This window comes from Pongo abelii, chromosome 1 (assembly GCF_028885655.2).
Source record: "Pongo abelii isolate AG06213 chromosome 1, NHGRI_mPonAbe1-v2.0_pri, whole genome shotgun sequence".
In the NCBI taxonomy this organism is placed as follows: Eukaryota; Metazoa; Chordata; class Mammalia; order Primates; family Hominidae; genus Pongo; species Pongo abelii.
In genome coordinates this window covers 225929034-225948536 of record NC_071985.2, presented here as the reverse complement: position 1 = coordinate 225948536, position 19503 = coordinate 225929034, and the positions used below count along the sequence as shown (strand labels likewise).

General features: G+C 46.2%; 1 long non-coding RNA gene across 1 annotated transcript in view; it reads left to right on the top strand.

Moving 5' to 3' along the window:
* LOC129059767 (uncharacterized) overlaps positions 1-4188 on the top strand; it is a 33124-nt gene extending 28936 nt beyond the window's left edge. Inside the window, exon 3 of the long non-coding RNA XR_008525853.2 lies at positions 191-4188. This is a non-coding gene — a long non-coding RNA (uncharacterized LOC129059767). The remainder of the gene's footprint in view (positions 1-190) is intronic.
* The last annotated feature ends 15315 nt before the right edge of the window (positions 4189-19503 follow it).

Here is a 19503-nt window from a genome sequence, read left to right as displayed (position 1 = left end):
CACGTTTCTCCTGCCTTCTCAGCAGAGCCCTCCTCCCACGTCGCCCCATTACCGCAGCCCACGCAGGGCCGTCAGCTTTGTCAACTTTCATCTGGCTAATTTCACTGGAGGCGCCTCTTTATTTGGAATTTTTATAAACTTGTTTTGTTCATAGCTTCCGACTCACCATGTATTCCATCCTCCCCCACAGGCCAAATGGAAATGGAGCCTTTTATGAAGTTTCCCTCTTTCTAAGCTGGAAAGTTGGCAGCGACATCGTTTCGAAGTGAGTCGGAAAGTCTGGGTTGGGCTGGCAACATCACTCCTAAGATGAGGGCCGTTTACAAGTTTGTTTATAAAAAGTGGGGGAGCTGGAGCTGTGTTTTCTTGGCACTGTGCTGGAATTCTGACCACTCGAAGATGAGATCTCATCCCAGGAGTGCTTGCTAGTGCCTCCTTCAGGGACCAACCCTGTCAAGTGGGAAGGCATGAAGTTGAAGAAGTCAGCATTCCCAGAGGCGGGTCAGCTTGCTTTCATTCTGTTGTACTTGGTTTCCTTACTTTCCTCCTAACACGTTACCTCTGCAGCAAATGTTCCCCAGCACTGTCCCCTTCTAGAAAGACCTTGTATGAGAACCTTATCTTTGCACAGAGTGTGGAGACTGCCTTTAGGGCAGACGGGATGGATTTGACCAACCCAGGTCACAAACCAGTGATGATGGAGAGGGGAATTCCACGAGTTAGCCAGGGCGCAGCGGGACAAAGGGAACCTGGCTCCTTACTTACAACAGCTTCTTGGAGCAAGGAATCTTGGACAAAAAAATAAAAGCACTAGATCGGTTCAAGGTTATTTGTTCAACTCTACGTCTAACTCTGTTCTGGGTCCCAGAGACACCAACATACACAAGATTCACTCCTTATGTCCCAGGAGCCCACGGTCTACCGAGGAAGGCAGAGAGGGTAAAGAAGACCTGTTCCGTGAGGCTGAATAACTGAGCTGTGGGTAGCCACCCGAAGACAGCAGAGCCAGGGCAGACCCCAAGGAGGGGAACTGAGCTGAGCTGAGCCTGGCAAGATGAACCCCAGCTTGCCCTCCTCCATGGAGTGTGGTGAGGAGGCCCACAAAGGGCCTAGAAATATTCATCATGGAGCTTGGGAGAGAGGGGCCGCTCAGACTGTCATCATGGAGCTTGGGAGAGAGGGAGAGAGGGACCACTTAAACTGTGTATGTTGGTATCACCATTATAATTGCCTACACTTTACAAAAAGGCAAAACTGTACAAAACTGTTACTTTCTGAAAAGGAGACAGAATTCAGAGGTGGAGACTCCACCCAAGTACGGTCAGGCACAGCTGCTGCTGGGAAGCCTCTCCAAAATGAGTTTAAGGCCACAGGCCTTGGATGCTGAGCAGATAGCAGAGACTGCTGGGCACCCCGGTGCTACAGGGTGCAGGAAGTTTCTCCCCCCACAGCCCCTTCCACGAACACCACGAACACCCTGGCACCTGCCCTGCATTGTCCTGCTTCTGGGAACTTTCTTTTTTTTTTTTTTTTAGACGGAGTCCTACTCTTGTTGCCTAGGCTGCTAGGCTGGAGTGCAGTGGCGCTGTCTCGGCTCACTGCAACCTCTGCTTCCTGGATTCAAGCGATTCTCCTGCCTCAGCCTCCCAAGTAGCTGGGATTACAGGTGCCCGCCATCACGCCCATGTGTCTCAGTGTTGTCATTTAATGTCAATGCAAGGACTCTGATCAGCTATAATGAAATAATACATTACATGTAATAATACTGAAATAGTTATCATGGGAATATAGAAAATCACTTGTCTTCTTAATCAAAGGTTTAAAGTGCTTTTGGAATTATTTTAATAAGTATTCTTTTTGCCCATTTCAGAGTCTTGTGGAGAACAAATCTACAGCAGCCCTGGGGCTCCTCAAGGAGAGCAGTGATGGGTATTTTGGGAGGGGCCTCATGGCAGCCCCACAGGCTGAGGAGCGAGGTCTCTGATTAGTGCATTTGGAGAAGCAGGGGAATTCTCGGCTGAGAGCCTCTTGCTTTTGGGGAGCTTTTTGATGAATAGTGGCCAATTATTCACACCATGATAAAAAAAATATCAGTCATGATAGATAGCAAGCTCTTCTCGTGTTCACGACTCGGAGTGAGGTAGCACTCTGATTCTCTTCCCTTTGTTACCGGAAAAGGGTCCCAATCCAGACCCCAAGAGAAGGTTCTTGCATATCGCATGAAAAAGAATTCGGAGTGAGTCCATACAGTAAAGTGAAAGCAAGTTTATTAGGAAAGTAAAGGAATAAAGAATGGCTACTCGTGGACTGCTCAGCTACTTGTACTTACTGTTACTTCTTGGTTATGTGCTAAACAAGGGGTGGGTTATTCGTGAGTTTTCCAGGAAAGAGGTGGGCATTTCCTGGGACTGAGGGTTCCTCCCCTTTTTAGACCATGTAGGGTAACTTCCTAACATTGCCATGTCATTTGTAAACTGTCATGGCGCTGGCGGGAGGGTCTCTTAGCATATGCTAATGCACAAAAATTAGTATCTAATGAGCCGTGAGGATGACTAGAAATCACTTTCGTCACCATCTTGGTTTTGGTGGGATTTGGCCGGCTTCTTTACTGCATGCTATTTTATCAGGAAGGTCTTTGTGACCTGTATCTTGTGCCAACCTCCTATCTCATCCTGTAACTAAGGATGCCTTAACCTCCTGGGAATGCAGCCCAGTAGGTCTCAGCCTTATTTTACCCAGCTCCTGTTCAAGATGGAGTTGCTCTAGTTCGAATGCCTCTGACACCTTGAATTCCTTTTTGGGTCTGAAATGGACACTGTGAGCTGGCCAAAGAGGGGAACTCGGTACCTACTTACTGACTGAGTTTCAAAGGAGAGCTCTTAAGTTCATGAGAAATGCATCCTAATCTCCCATGTTAATGAGATGCTTCCAAGAATGATTATAGTCCTTGATTATTGATTAATAGATTGACGCAGCCCAGAATGAGGTCTCTAGGGACACAGTGCGGGGCTCAGATATCTAAGGTCCCTGTAGCATCGGAGAAGTGTGTCCTGTTAATCAGGGTGGGCCAAGAGCACAAGTAATCCCCAAAGCTCAGGGGGCAAACACAAAAAGTGGCTCCCTTGAGTCCAGAGGTCAGGTGGCTCTCCTCCTGCAGCAACTCAGGAATCCAGTATGCTTCCCTGTCACAGATCTGCCATCTGGAAGTTATTTGCTAACAGCCCCTGATGAGAGAGCAAGAGTGTGAAGAGCTCACACCTGCTCCAACACGCTGAACTGATAGCAACCATCACTTCCACTCACATCCATATTGGCAAGAACTCAGTCACATGATCTCACCCTAGCAAGGGCTACTGGGAAATGGAGTCTTCCTGTGCACGCAGGAAGAAGAAATGGCTTAGTGAATGGGAAATAATCCCCAGGCCCCATGTAAGTAGAAAGCAATTGTCTTCATTGTGTTTAATTGTACTAAGGCCTATCAGGAGATTCACAAAGCTTCATAAAACCAACTTTTTTTTTTTGAGACAGGGTCGTACTCTGTCACCCAAGCTGGAGTGCAGTGGTGCAATCATGGATCACTGCAGCCTCAACCTCCCAGGCTCAGGTGATCCTCCCACCTCAGCCTCCCAGTAGCTGGGACTACTATGGGTGTGCGCCACGGTGCCTGGCTAATTTTTGTATTTTTTGTAGTGATAGGGGTCTCACTATGTTTCCCAGGCTGGCCTTGAACTCCTGGGCTCACGCAATCTACCAGCCTCAGCCTCCCAAAGTGCTGGGATTACAGGTTTGGGCCACTGCGCCTAGCCTCAACCCTCTTTGTGTAAGACAAGTAACTTTGCTCAAGATGAATCCTTAGTGGACAAAAATTTCCCTCTTGTCAGTTCTCTGCTTATATAGTTTCTTATTTCTAAGTCTGACTCAAGCAAGAGGTTTGGTCCCCCACAAGTAGAAACTAATGGGAGTGTTGTCATTGGAACATCTGCACGTGAAAATGTGTTGGTGGTGAAGGGATGAGAAACGTGTGTTGCCAAGGAGTTCCCAGCACCTGAAAGAAGCAGAAAGTGTGCAGCAATTAACTGTCCTATAAAGGTCGGAAATTGTATAAAGCAAAAAACTTAAAGTTTCAACAATTTTAATAATTATTTTAAATGCCTGAACAAGTCCCCAGAATAAAAACTTATGGTTGCCTTAAGAAACACCCTTGCAGTAGCAGCATTTGTTCCTTGGAGAGATTCAACCTGGTCCCAGAGAGTGGCCTGCTTCTCTGTGCCGTGATGCCAACCGGAGATGAAGCTATGGAGAACAAATGATAAAAACTGGTGCCGGGCGTGGTGGCTTACGCCTGCAATCCCAGCACTTTGGGAAGCTGAGGCGGCTGGATCGCCTGAAGTCAGGAGTTCAAGACCTGCCTGGCCAACATAGTGAAACCCCGTCTCTACTAAAAATACAAAAAGTAGCCGGGCGTGGTGGCAGGCACCTGTAATCCTAGCTACTTGGGAAGCTGAGGCAGGAGAATCGCTTGAACCTGGAAGGCAGAGGTTTTAGTGAACCGAGGTTGTGCCACTGTACTCCAGCCTGGACAACAAGATAGAGACTCTGTCTCAAAACAAAAACAAACACAAAACTGGGTTGGCATGATAAACAGAGCCCACACAGGCGTTCAAGAGGGGCCTGAGTGTAAGATGAATATATTCTTTTAAAATGATTCAGGAGGAAGAGTGTGAGAATAGTATCTTTTGGTCTGCCCAATCATTTGAATTACGTTACAGAGTTGGCACATTTTTGAGGCCAAGAACTCACTGTTTTATCTCCAAGCATAGTTTGTGGAGGAAATGAATGGTGGCAAATGTAACAAGAGATTTGCATAAACCACTACAAAGATTATTGTTTAGCTATATATATATATATATATTTTTTTTTTTTTTTTTTTTTGAGACAGAGTCTTGCTCTGTCGCCCAGGCTGGAGTGCAGTGGCACTATCTCAGCTCACTGCAACCGCCGTCTCCTGGGTTCAAGCTATTCTCCTGCCTCAGCCTCCAGAGTAGCTGGGATTACAGGTGCCTGCAACCACACCCAGCTGATTTTTGTATTTTTAGTAGAAACGGGGTTTCACCACGTTGGCCAGGCTGGTCTCGAACTCCTGACTTCAGGTGATCTGCCTGCCTTGGCCTCCCAAAGTGTTGGGATTACAGGTGTGAGCCACCACGCCCGGCCAGTAAAATATTTGTGTAGTATATAAAGAAACAGGAGCTGCGGTACTTACATAGGAGAGAATGAAAGTTGGAGATGAAATGTGGTCACACTAAATGGGTGAATGTTAATCCTGAGCTCAGAATGCAGAAGTCAATTCATTGGGATAGTAACATGGTCCTAGTAATTATGCATTTAGAGACCCATCCAGTTTTAGGAGAAAAATACAGCTGCAGGTATGGTGCCCTGCACTCTTCCAAGAAGTGCCACTGCCCTTTGGGGAGTGTTCAGGGCAGTGTTGCGCAGAGGAGGCATTCCTTGCCAGCACCCCATGGTAAAAATGCACAGGGCTTATTGAAATAAACTTTTTTTTTTTTTGAGACGGAGTCTTGCTTTTGTTGCCCAGGCTGGAGTACAGTGGCACAACCTTGGCTCACTGAAACCTCCGCCTCCCGGGTTCAAGCGATTCTCCTGCCTCAGCCTCCCAAGTAGTTGAGACTACAGGCGTGAGCCACCACACCCAGCTAATTTTTGTATTTTTAGTAGAGACAGGGTTTCGCCATATTGGCCAAGGTGGTCTCAAACTCCTGACATCAAGTGATCCGCCCGCCTCCGCCTCCGAAGGTGGCGTGCTGGGATTACAGGCGTGAGCCACTGCACCTGGCCTGAAAGAAACTTTTAAGCAGAGAAATATGGGAAACACACACAATCCTCTGAGCTCTGCTTATCTCCTGGAGAGGTGAGTTTAGGCCAGGTGTAGTGGGTTTGGGAGCCTCAGAGGGCAAGACCTGTCCTACCCATGCCCAGATATTCATAGGGAAGGGAGCAGTCTGTGATGCAGGACCTTCCTGGTTAAGTAAATGGCCTTGTTTTATTTCTTCTTTCTAAGATAATTAGGACATTATGCCAAGTGATTGAAATTTATTTGCATAGGAACATTATATTACTTGTGAATACCACTAGGAGAATGAATGGGCAGTGGGGCTGTTTGGGTTGAGAAACTGAGACTCTTTTGTGTGATGGAACAAATACACTGTTCTGGAAGAAGAAGAAAACTCAGATCTTTTGCTGGCCGTAATGTTGAGCAGCTGAGTGACCTTGGGCAAGTTACTTCATCTCTCCAGGCCTCCGTCTCCTTATTTTTGGAGTGTTGAGGTTACATTATTACATCACTTTGTAGAGCCTTCTCATCTGGGACTTTGTAATCCATGAGGGAAACTGTCTGCAAGCCCCAAAGCCCTTAATCTTGATTGAAATATGGTCAAAAATAGATCTGGAAGTAATTTTAAAAAGCAATTTAAAATGTTAAATATGATATATTAGACTTCCTGAAAAATATGACCAACAACTTTATCTTCTCAACTTTTTACCAAACTCTTTGAACACTATTTGTTTTTACAAGAGAGAAGTCTTATAATAAATGAGCAGAGCATCTGAAGACTAATTACACCTCTAGAATTACCTGGAGATGACAATTGCAATTGTTTTGGTAACAAAGACTCCTCTCTGCTCTTCTGCCCTGAATGATAACTCCACCTCAGTTCCTCATGGTGTTTAACAAAAGTCCTTACCACTTTCAAAGGCCTCTCTCACCAGCCCTGGCATTTTCTCTGTCTGAAAAGAAGCCAGCAAATTGTTTTACAAACTCCTGCAATGGTACTTCTTAGAGAAAGCAACATGAGACAGCCCAGTCTCACTTGGTGAAACTTGCAGTATGGAAGATCCTGGCCAGTGGGAGACATGGAACTTGTCACAAGTTGGGCAGGATTTATCAATATCCTATAGCTGGGTGGGAGACATTTTATCCTGTAGCTGGGTGGGATTCACCAATATCCTATAGCTGGGTGGGATTAATCAATATCCTGTAGCTGGGTGGGATTAATCAATATCCTGTAGCTGGGTGGGATTAATCAATATCCTGTAGCTGGGCGGGATTAATCAATATCCTGTAGCTGGACAGGATTAATCAATATCCTGTAGCTGGGCGGGATTAATCAATATCCTGTAGCTGGGTGAGATTCACCAATATCCTGTAGCTGGGCGGGATTAATCAATATCCTGTAGCTGGGTGGGATTCACCAATATCCTGTAGCTGGGCGGGATTAATCAATAACCTATAGCTGGGTGGGATTAATCAATAACCTATAGCTGGGCGAGATTCATCAATAACCTATAGCTGGGTGGGATTCACCAATATCCTGTAGCTGGGCGGGATTAATCAATATCCTGTAGCTGGGTGGGATTTATCAATATCCTGTAGCTGTATGGGATTCATCAGTATCCTGTAGCTGGGTAGGATTCATCAATAACCTATAGCTGGGTGGGATTCATCAATATCCTGTAGCTGGGCGGGATTCATCAATATCCAAAGCTGGGTGGGATTTATCAATATCCTGTAGCGGGCTGGGATTCGTCAATATTTTATAGCTGGTTGGGATTCATCAATATCCTGTAGCTGGCCAGAGGAAAACCTCAAGGTTTTGGGTTGGCTGCTTCCAAAATGTAGGCCCTCGAGTAAAGAACCTAATTTTACATGAAAGAGACAACTGCTGCTGACCAGGTGGCTGCTGAATAGATGTGTCTGATCCATGCAGCTTAGTTGAAAAACAAGTTAAATGAAGTAAAAAAAAATCTCTTTGGGAGCGAGAACAACGTAGGCTGTGTTGGGGCCCTAAGCGGAATTTCACTCAGCAGGAGCAACTGTTTCATCAGAGAAAGGATTATGGAGCTCTTGAGAGAGGTTTCCAAGAAACAGAAAAATAGTCCCAATTCAAGTTCGGTAAAGAATGAGGTGTCTGTCTGTTGGCCGCTTAAATACCGAGCCCAAGTGAATCCGAAAAGTGAGGGAGGAGATGAATGCGCTGTAATAGGCAGATTCACGGGAGGAGAAAATAAAGCAGTGTCATTAACACCAAAGGACGTAGGGACAGAAGGAACATCACGGTGGGAGGGCAGAGTGGAGATTTGTGGAGGTGGGAGGGTCCCCAGCTCGCCCTTCTTGGTCAAGTTTAAATGAAGGCAAAGTTCTTTCCATTCAAACTCTTGAGTGTGGATACAATGCCACAGTGAGCAACGCCGGGAGTTCTGACTTCTGTTCCGTTTAAGTTCAAAAAGAACCTAAATGACGTTGTTGGGCAACTTAGGAGTCAGGAAACAATGCTTTAAAATGCACGGAAGTAGAAATAAGAGCCTAGAGTCACCCAGACATCTTTCATTTCTACAGCCCAGAAATCTCTCCTTTCTACAGCCCTATAAATTATTGAGGGAACCCCTTCTTGGACAACAAAAACGATGTAATAGGATCCTTTCAAGCTCATAATTACCTCAAACATCCTTCTTTAGTCAGGAGAAGACTTGGGATTCGGTTCTCCATCCCAACGCCGTGTTTGAAAACATTCCAGTAGTTTGTGAATGCAATAATCCAAGAGATTTTCATGCTGTGCTTCACCACTCATTACATAGAACATTGAGCTCTTGTGTTGAATATTTTATTTTAAAGGACTGTGCTTTTTTTCGTTTTGCTGTTTCACTTTTTTTTTATTCTGAAAGTAGCACATGCTCATTGCAAAACAACCACCCCCCACAAAAAGCAACGAAGCGCCCAATTTAAAAGGTTATTGTCACCTGTCCCACGCCAATACACTATCAGGGTTCAGTGTGGACCATGCCGGACCATTTCTTTGCATATATAAACCCATAAACATGAAGCTCTTTTTCCCCTAAGCTTTGAGATACAAAGTTAAAACCAACATTTATGCATGCCTTTGAGTTGAGCCATATTTGATAACTAAGTCCTTGTTTGACCCATGATCTAAACCAGAAAGCTTTCCCTCAGAGAAAACCACCCCACTGAATGCCACATGTGGGAATCAGAACTCTGTTTTTACCTCCTTCCAATCCCACAGCTGTTGAAATGATCATAGTTGGAATTGTATAATCAGTCATGGAAGGGAACATAGATGGTGTTAGGCTCAGGAAACCCTGATACCCTGAAATACTGCACATAGGCATGTGGAATGCTTTGATTTAAAGAAAAAGGGGAAAGCCTCAGAAATAAGCCTCAGAGGCTGGGCGCCATGGCTCACACCTGTAATCCCAGCACTTTGAGAGGCCGAGGCAGGCGGATCACCTGAGGTCAGGAGTTTGTGACCAGCCTGGCCAACACAGTGAAACCCCGTCTCTATTAACAATACAAAAAATTAGCCAGGCATGGTGGCACGAGCCTGTAGTCCCAGATACTCGGGAGGCTGAGGCACGAGAATCACTTGATCCTGGGAGGCAGAGATTGCAGTGAGCCAAGATCGCGCCACTGCACTCCAGCCTAGGCGACAGAGCAAGACTGTTTCAAACAAACAAACAGAATTGGTAGGGTTTGAATAATCATCAGAAAGGGTGCAGAAGCAAGAAAGAGCGTAGTGTATAATATATTCACAGACAAGGATGGGTCGAGATTTATGGGAGTGGATTTTTCGAGTCAAGGAGAGAAATGAACCTGAGTGGACAGAGGGAGGCAGGTGATGGAAGCCACGGAAAATCAGACAGACAGTGGATGCTTTGTGATGTGGGAAATGGCCACGGAATATCCTCAAGCAGATATTTAGGAAGTATTAGTGTATCCGTGCAGTGGAGGAAGGATCACCTTCTGACTTATAGATACACATGCAGAAGTGAGCAATAGGTACACCTCACATTTCTGTGGGTTTTTTTGTTTTTTGTTTTTTGTTTTTTTTTTTTTTTTTGAGAGGGAGTCTTGTACTGTTGCCCAGGCTGGAGTGCAATGTTGCCATCTAGGCTCACTGCAGGCTCTGCCTCCCGAGTTCAAGCGATTCTCCTACCTCAGACTCCCAAGTAGCTGGGATTATAAGCATGTGCCACCATACCAGGGTAATTTTTTTCTTTGTTTTTTTTTTGAGACGGAGTCTAGCTCTCTTGCCAGGCTGGAGTGCAGTGGCATGATCTCGGCTCACTGCAACCTCTGCCTCCCGGGTTCAAGCAATTCTCCTGCTTCAGGCTCCTGAGTAGCTGGGATTACAGGGACGTGCCACCATGCCCAGCTAATTGTTGTCTTTTTAGTAGAGACGGGGTTTCACCATGTTGGCCAGGATAGTCTCAAACTCTTGACCTCAAGTGATTTGCCCGCCTCAGCCTCCCAAAGTGTTGGGATTACAGGCGTGAGCCATGGCGCCCAGCCTTGTGGGTTCTTAAGTATCCTCTAAGTTTCATTTGGTGATTAACTAAGGAAGGAGCAGATGTGAGGGAGAAAGTCGAGGTTTTGGTTTTGTTCTTTTAATTTTTTTCTCAGCCTCCCAAGTAACTGGGATTGCAGGCACACACCACGGTGCCCAGCATTTCTTTCTTTCTTTTTTTTTTTGAGATGGGGTTTTGCTTTGTTGCCCAGGCTCCTGGCCTCAAGCAATTCTCCTGCTTTGGCCTCCTAAAGTGCTGGAATCATAGGCATGAGCTACCATACCTGTAGACATTAATGATAAACCCCTGGCAAGACTGATCAAGAAAAAAGAGAGAAAGCCTTAAGTAAATTTCACTCCTAAATAATCATGATTAGGAGTTTGCTAGGGCTGCCATAACAAAGTACCCCAGGATGAGTGGCTTAAACAAGAGAAATTTATTTCACTTTTTTTCACTTTTTCTTTTATTTTGGGGTTTCAACATGTGGCCCAGGCTGGTCTCGAACGACTGAGATCAAGTGATCCATCCACCTCAGCCTCCTAAAGTGCCGAGGTATGAGCCATCGCACCCGACCAGAAATTTACTTCTCATAGTCCTGGAAGCTGGAAGTCTGAGATCAAGATGTGGACAGGTGTATTAGTCTGTTCTCACACTATTATCAAGACATACCTGAGACTAAATAATGTGTTAAGAAAAGAGGATTAATCAGCTCACAGTTCTGCAGGCTGTACAGGCTTCTGCTTCTGGGGAGCCCTGGGGAAACGTACAATCATGGCAGAAGGCGAAGGGGAAGCAGGCACAATCTTCACATGGTCAGAGCAGGAGCGCGAGAGAGCAAAGCGGGAAGTGCTAGACACTTTCAAACAACCAGCTCTCCTGAGAACTCTGTCCAGAGAACAGCAAGGAGGACGTCTGCCCCTATGATCCAGTCACCTCCCAGCAGGTCCCTCCTCCACCACTGGGAATTACAATTCGACGTGAGATTTGGGTGGGGACCCATAGCCAAGCTCTATCAGCAGGGTTGGTTTCTCCTGAGGCCTCTCTCCTTGGCTTTTAGATACCGTCTTCTCCGTGTGTCCTCACAGGGTCTTCCCTCTGTGTTTGTCTGTGTCCCAATCTCTCCTTCTTACAAAGGTACTTTAATTCCCTCTTTGAAGATCCAAATACAGTCAGGTACTGAAGGTTAGGACTTCTACGTATGAATTTTGTGGGGACACAACTCAGCCCATCGTATAAACAACCATGCAGCTCTTATAGACATTTAAAAGGTTAGAAATTTGTGCCAAAATTAAAATTAAGAGGAAGTGGACAATTTCCTTGGAAAACACATATCACCAATCTATCACAAAAAGAAATATAAAATCTGGCTGGGCGCAGTGGCTCATGCCTATAATCCCAGCACTTTGGGAGGCCAAGACAGGTGGATCACTCAAGGTCAGGAGTTTGAGACCAGCCTGGCCAACATGGTAGGCTTTGGTAGGGTTTTGGTAGAAACCCCATCTCTACCAAAAAATACTTTCGCTTGAACCCAGGAGGCAGAGGTTGCAGTGAGCCAAGATCGCGCCACTGGACTCCAGCCTAGGCAACAGAGTGAGGCAAAAAAAAAAAAAAAAAAAAAAGAAGGAAGGAAGGAAATAAATACAAAATCTGAATAGCCTATAACTGTTAAAGAAATCGAATTCACAATTTTAAATTTTTCCACAAAGAAAACTCTGGTCCCAGCTGCTTCACTGATGAGTTCTTCTAAACAGTTAACAAAAATATAATGCCAATCTTACCCAAATCCTACCTGGAAAGAGAAGAAAATCAAGGGAGGGAAGGGAAAGCACTCTCTAATTTGTTTTATGAGACAAGCATGACCTTGAAACCAAAACCTGATAGGACATTTCTAAAAGGGAAAATTACAGCAGGCCAGTCTCTGAAAAACATTAGCAAAGCAAATCATTCAATAATAAATACAAGAACTTACCACAATGAAATTGTGGATTTACATTTTTTAATTTTAATTTTTTTTTTTTTTTTTTGAGACGGAGTCTGGCTCTGTCATCCAGGCTGGAGTGCAGTGGCGTGATCTCGGCTCACTGCAACCTCCGCCTCCTGGGCTCAAGGGATTCTCCTGCCTCAGCCTCCTGAGTAGCTGGGACTGCAGGCACGTACCACCAGGCCTGGCTAATTTTTGTAGTTTTTGTACCTATGTCCTCTATACTATAAAATATTATTGAAATAAATTTTAAAAAGACTTAAATAGCTGGAGATCCATATATAATGCTCGTAGATTGAAAATATGCAAAAGTTTCAGTTCTTCTCAAATCAATGTATTGTTCTAAAATGCTTAAAGTTTGTTTTTTGAGACAGGGTCTCACTTTGTCATTCAGGCTGGACTGCAGTGGTACAATCTCGGCTCACTGCAGCCTTGATCTCCCAGGTTCAAGCAACCTTCCTGCCTCAGCTCTCTTGAGTAGCTGGGACTACAGGCACACACCACCATGCCTGGTGTAATTTTTGTATTTTTTGTAGAGACAAGGTTTCGCCATATTGCCCAGACTGGTCTCAAACTCCTGGGCTCAAGTGATCTGCCCGCCTCAGCCTCCCAAAGTGCTCGGGTTATAGGCATGAGCCACTGCTCCTGGCCCCTTTGCGAGTTCTTAACTTTAACGTGGTCCAGTTGATCAATTGTATGGTATTTTTTGCCTACTTAAGAAATATTTTCTTACTTCAAGGTTATAAATATATTGTTCTATGTTAACTTCTAGAAATTTTATTGTTTTACTTTTCATGTTTAGATGTGCTACTTTTCTATAATTTGAGCGAGACCCTGTCTCAGAAAAAAAAAAAAAGTGTGAAGGACTTCTATCCAGATACACAACACATCAACATATGCTTATAAATCAATAAAGAAGACAGACAACTAAATAGAAATATGGGCAAAAGGCTTGATCAGGCCCTTTACAGAGGAGATACTGAGACAGCTGATAAACATGAAGAGGTGCTTAACCTCATTACTCATAGGGAAATGTAAATTATAAGTGTCATTATCCGCCAGTGTACATCTACCAGATGGCTGAAAGTAAAAGACAAGGACGGGGACTGTGGCTCACGCCTGTAATCCCAGCACTTTGGGAGGCCAAGGCGGCAGGATCACTTGAGGAGTTTGCAACCAGCCTGGCCAACATGGTGAAACCCCATCTCTACTAAAAATACAAAAATTAACCAGGCATGGTGGTGTGCACCTGTAATCCCAGCTACTCGGGAGGCTGAGGCAGGAGAATCGCTTGAACCCAGGAGGCAGAGCTTGCAGGTTGCAGTGAGCTGAGATTGTGCCACTGCACGCCAATGTGGGCGACAAAGCAAAATCTTGTCTCAAAAAAAAAAAAAAACAAAAAAGAAAGAAAGAAAGTAAAAGACAAACAATATCAAATTGTGTAAGCGAGTAAGCTACACTCATTGCTGAGAGTGTAAATTAGTACAACCCTTTGGGAAACTGACATTACCTGCTAAAGGTGAACATGTATTTACCCCCAAATGCCACTTCTTGGTATATGCCCAACAGAGATGCCTACATCCATAAACCAAAAATGTGTATAACAATGTCCATAGCAGCATTATCTATATCAACCCTAAAGAGTATTGAGCCTCAAGCCCAAGTGTCTGTCAATAGGAGGATGGATAAATATCAGAAGGTATATTCATGTAATGGAACACACACAGTTATGAAAATGAACTAGAACTACATGCAACAACACAGAAGCTCTTGAAGTCAAGATGAACAAAAGAAACTAGACACAGGAGAATGCATACTTCTGATTCCATTTATATACAGTATTTTTTTAAGGCTAAACTAAACCTTACAGTTCAGGGATGGACACTGTAGCTTTCAGGATTGCTGTGTGGATGGCACAGTTTCCAGTCCACCAGGAAACATGGAGCTTGCATCAGAGTTGTTCAGTTGTACTGAACACACTGCTTAGTTCTGTTGCCTAGATGACAGGGTGAGACTTCATCTCAAAAAAAAAAAAAAAAAAAAAAGACACCAGAGAGCTTGCTTGCTCTCTCTCTCTCTCCCCCGCTGCCCTCTCTCTACCATGTGAGGACACAGAAAGAAGGCAGCCATCTACAAACTAGGAAGAGAGGCCTCACCAGAACCTGATCATGTTGACATCCTGATCTTGGACTTCCAGACTTCAGAACTGTCAGAAAATAAATTCTCTTGTTTAAGCCACCTTGTTTATGGTATTTTGTTTTAACAGCTGAACTAATACAGTTGCCAACAAATGCAACTGCAAGTGCAGGGCAGTTAGCACCCCCAGGGGCAGCTCTCAACCAGAATTTGGTAAATACCCAGCTCCCCTACCCTCCAGCAGGACAATAATAATGTGCTATAGACTTGAATGTTTGTGTCCCCCTAAAATTCATGTGTTGAAACCTAATTCCCAGTGTGATGGTATTTGGAGAGGTGAGGTCTTTTGCAAGTGATTAGGTCATGAGGGTGGGGCCCTCATTAATGAGATTAGTGCCCTTATCACAGAGACCCCAGAGAATTATCTCATTGCTTCCACCAGGTAAGAGAACACAGTGAGAAGATGGCCATCTATGGACCAAGAATTGGGCCCTCACCAAACACTGAAACTGTCATGCTTTGATCTTGGACTTCTCAGCCTCTAGAATTGTGAGAAATAGATTCTGAGCTGGACTGAGCCCTAGTCACTTACATGGAAGACTTGGTCATTCATAAATTTATTAGCTTTTCCCTCTTCCCTGTCTCACTCTCTTTCTGCTTCCTGGGATCACTTCCCCAGTAAACTAACAGCTTTTGGGGGAATCCAAACTAAGACACATGCTATAGATAAAAGCCAGAAAGCAATGAACATAAAAGCCAGAATAGGGATGAGCTCTCTGCAGGGGTTGAGAGGAGAAAGGCTTAGCACTATGGATGGTGTGAAGAGGGCTTCTAGGGATATTCTATTCTATTTTATTCTAGGCCTGGCTGGTGGTTGCATGTGTGTGATAAATCATTGAGCGTTTGTTTTGTTTTGTGCACTTTTCTGCATCATATTTCATAATATAAAAGTTTAATAATTCATGGTGTTATTAAGATCAAAGATTAAAATAATTTGAAATGTTCATGCTTTTATTAGTTGCATAATGAGCAGTTAAGTGTTTAGAAAGTTCTGGTTAGTCGATTCAGAATTTTAATAAATTGAACAAACAGATAAAGCACAAAAGCCACTCGAACTTTAAAGATCCCAGCCACATATTGTCTGGCAGTTGCTTCTTTCCAGACCCAAGCAGATGTTGGCTGGGACTTCTCTATGGATGTTGGGTGTTGACTGTTCTCACAGGTGAACTGCAAATCCAAGCGGGGGGCGGGGCTCCCAGGCATGGGGCAGCAGGCTGAGCCTCAGAGGACCTTGGGCTTCTCTGGTGGCTGCCTCTGCCTGGTTCCAGGAGCTGTCCCGATAAGGTTGCCAAGTGGAGCAAATCAGAATACAGAATGCCAAATGTTGCCTGGAACATGCTGAGCATAAAAATTACTCTGTTTATCTGAAATTCAAATTTAACTGGGTATTTGTATTTTATTTGGCAACTGTGTGACCCAATGAGGCTTTACCCAGGCCACGAACAGGGAGGCTGTAGCTGCCTGGGTGCCAACCACGCCTGGATTCTACCACCTTAGTTCTAGAACCTCGGCGGCCCGACACCCTTTGGCTCCAGCATTGCCCAACATCTAGACCCTGGGTTCACACTCTGGCTCAGCTCTGAGCGCAACCACGACCCTGTAGGTTCTAATTTCCCCTTGCCCCAGTTCCTCTAGAAGACCTAAAGTCCAGGGTTTGCTTCCACAGGTACGTTATAAGAAGGACGTACGTTTGGAAATCAGAATTCATTTGCCTGCAGAAATGGTTCAATGGAGTTTCACCAGCACGCCCAGGGCAGCCCAGGACAATCTGTTTTATCCCACAGTGTGCCCGTGTGTGCCCGTGTGTGCCCGGGTAAATCGCGCAACTTCAACCGATCCTATTCCACGTAGAGTACATAAGCATGTGGGTGTCAGTGCTTGGCCTCTGCCAGGTGTTGCAGGAGGCGCCAAAAAAGAATTGGACGGCCCTGTCCTCTGGAGTTTGCAGTGTGTTGTCATTACAGGACTGTAATTTTGTGACTTTTTTCATATGGACACAAAATGTCTGGATTCTAACTGAGAGTTTCAGGGTGGCTGCTGGGCTCCCGTCAGGAGGAGGCGTGGCAATAGGAATAGCATGTGTGTATGTGTGTGCACATATCTGAGAGTATGAGAGTGTGTGTGTGCACATGCGCATGTATGTATATCTCAGAGCATGTGTGCACATATGTGTGCATGCTTGTGTGTGTGTATGAGTCTAGATCATGTCAGAGCCACAGAGGCTATCCAAAGAGAGGGAAGAAATATTGACTGCAGGTCGACAATAATTCATTAACTCCACATAACGTAAGAGAATGCACTTCGTGTTTTTTTGTTTTTTTTTTGGACAAGATCTCTTGCCCAGGCTGGAGTGCAGTGGCACAGTCTCAGCTCACTGCAGCTTCGACTTCCCCGGCTCAGGTGATCCTCCCACCTCAGCCCCCTAAGTAGCTGGAACTACCTACAGGTGCACACCACCACGCCTGGCTAATTCGTTTATTTTTAGCAGAGACAGGCTTTCACTGTGTTGTCCAGGCTGGTCTTGAACTCCTAGGCTCAAGTCATCTGTCTGCCTCAGTCTCCCCAAGTGCTGGGATTCAGCCACCATGCCTGGCCGGGAATGCACCTTTCTCTGTGTTTGCACAGCACACACTTTGTACACACAGGTACACACACACACCCATGTCTGTCACTGCTCAGATCTGAATTGGGAGCCACAAGCTGACCACGTTGTAAGTCAGGGAATGGGATGGGCAGGGGTGGTAGAGACAGTGGGACGGCACAGTCCCTTGAGGAGGCTGAGGACTGAGAACATGGCCAAGGGGATTCGGATGCCATCTCTGAATCCCACCTCCCGCCCGCACCAGAGGACGGCAGATGCTGTATAAATAATCGCTGCACAAATGGAGGAATGACCCCAAGGCCTGGGAGGCTCTCCTGCTCCAACCTTGCCTGTGTCATGACCCTACTCCATCCAAGTCTCAGGCTTCTGGATAGAAAAGAAATGGTGGAGATAATGCCCATTCCTAAAGCTATGATGACTACATGAGGTTAAAATACGTAAACACCTTAACACAGTGACTGGCACGAGATCTGTTATTACAATTAACATTATTCATAAAAATTCACTTGGCTTCATGCTTTGCAGAAAAAATGTGTTCACAAAGTAGAAAGAAAAATCCAGCCTTAGAACCAAGAATCTTTACAAGGTCAGGAAAAGCTTCTCCCTTTCCCCACCTCCTGCTCCGAGGTTTTCCCGCTGCCTCCCAGGAAAGGTGGGACTCTTCCACCACCTTGTGGACACCCAGGGATGGCAGGTGCACAGGCTTCCACCGCCTCACACCAGCTCTCCTCTGCACTGTTGGAGCCTATTATTCTGGGTCCGACTGGGTCTCTCTGGGCTCACACTGCACATGTCCTGTCTCCATCCTCTGTTCCTTTCTGGGCTGGGGCAGTGGGTGGGGCTCCTATGCCCTTCTGACTGCCTGCCGGTCCCCGTGTACGTGGCAGGGCTGCAGCAGTCCCCTGTTTTCCTTGGATCCTGCCGTGGAGTTGGTGGGGCTCCTGCTTCCCTGGGGCCCTGGCTGGCCCCGTAGACCCCTCCAGGTCTCTCTGCCAAAGTCCCCCCACCCAGCCTCCTGGCCCAACTGTCCTTCCCACACTGAGGCTGAGGGTTCCCCCACCCCACATCATGTCCCAGCCCCACGGGGCCATTGCAGCTTCAGCTCTGCATCCAGGCACTGAATGGGAGCCACAGGAGCCTCACAGGGCAAATTAGAGCCCCCACTGTTCTGACCCCCCAGCCGGGCTGCGGCCGCTGTGTTGGTGTATGGGGGCTCTGCCATACACCAGAGCAAAGTCTGCCACGACAGGGCTGAGGCGCAGGGAGAAAGCAGCTGGGACGCACCCCAACCACCTTCCTCCCCCTCACTCTCCCTCCTCCCTCTGCCATCCTCCCCCCACACCCAGGACCGGAAGGGCGAGCGTCTCTTGTCTTTCCTGCACGTTCTGTCAGCCCCTTCCACTCTGGCCCCCAGTCTAGACCTATTGTCGAGACAGGAGAAATCTTGTCTACCCCCAGGGAGAAACACTGCTCTCTGCCCTGAACTTGGAGGGGCTAAAAAGCAAAAGCTCTAGCCTTAGAAGGTTCTCACTTTGGAAGTTTAAAAAAGGTCAAAGGAATTTTCAAAATCCCTTTCTTTCTCAACAATGCTTAGATTTCAAATCTCTTCTCTTGCTGCAAAATCCCGTTGTGAACATCAGAACCTCGAGATGATCTTTAAGTTTTCTCAGCATTCCCCATCTTCTCTCCCCTCTGCAAGCAGCTAGAGGTTATAGAAGCGGTTGAAGCCAGCAACTCCCCACCCCCATCTCCTCCTCTCCTGGGGACAGGGGCCCCATCTCTCAGCCCTGTTGTGGGTTGGGTGTGGCCGGTGTGGCTGTGTGGCAGGGTCCTAGCCAATGGGATTCGAATGGAACGTGGGCCTCCTGCACACCTGGCCCCGTGGGCACGCACCGCCTGGGCTCCTCCCTCAGTGCACCAGGGCAGAGCAAGATGGAGGCAACAGGGATCCCTGAATGGCTTCACAGAGGTCCCCACCCATCAGGCACACTTCTGCCAACCTCATGTGGAAGTAAGCTTCTATTGCATTAAGTCCCTGAGGTGCTAAAGCTCATCAGTTAATGGCAGGCCACTTGCATGCAAAATAGAAAAGGACACTGGTATTTTTTTCAAGCTATTACCCCGTTACAGAGATAAAAGAAGCCAGAACCAGCCCCCTCCAGTGGCTCCTTCTCTTCAGCCTGGGCAGGATCTGTTGAAATTCCCACGGTGTCATCTGGGGCCCTCTGCCCTGCGCCTTTCCCTGGCAGTGCGAGGTCCACAGTTCACCTGTAATTAGCTCCCATGTGCAGGGGACTCACAAAGGAGCATCTCTGAGCTCCAGACCCAAGTCTCTAGTGGTCTAGAG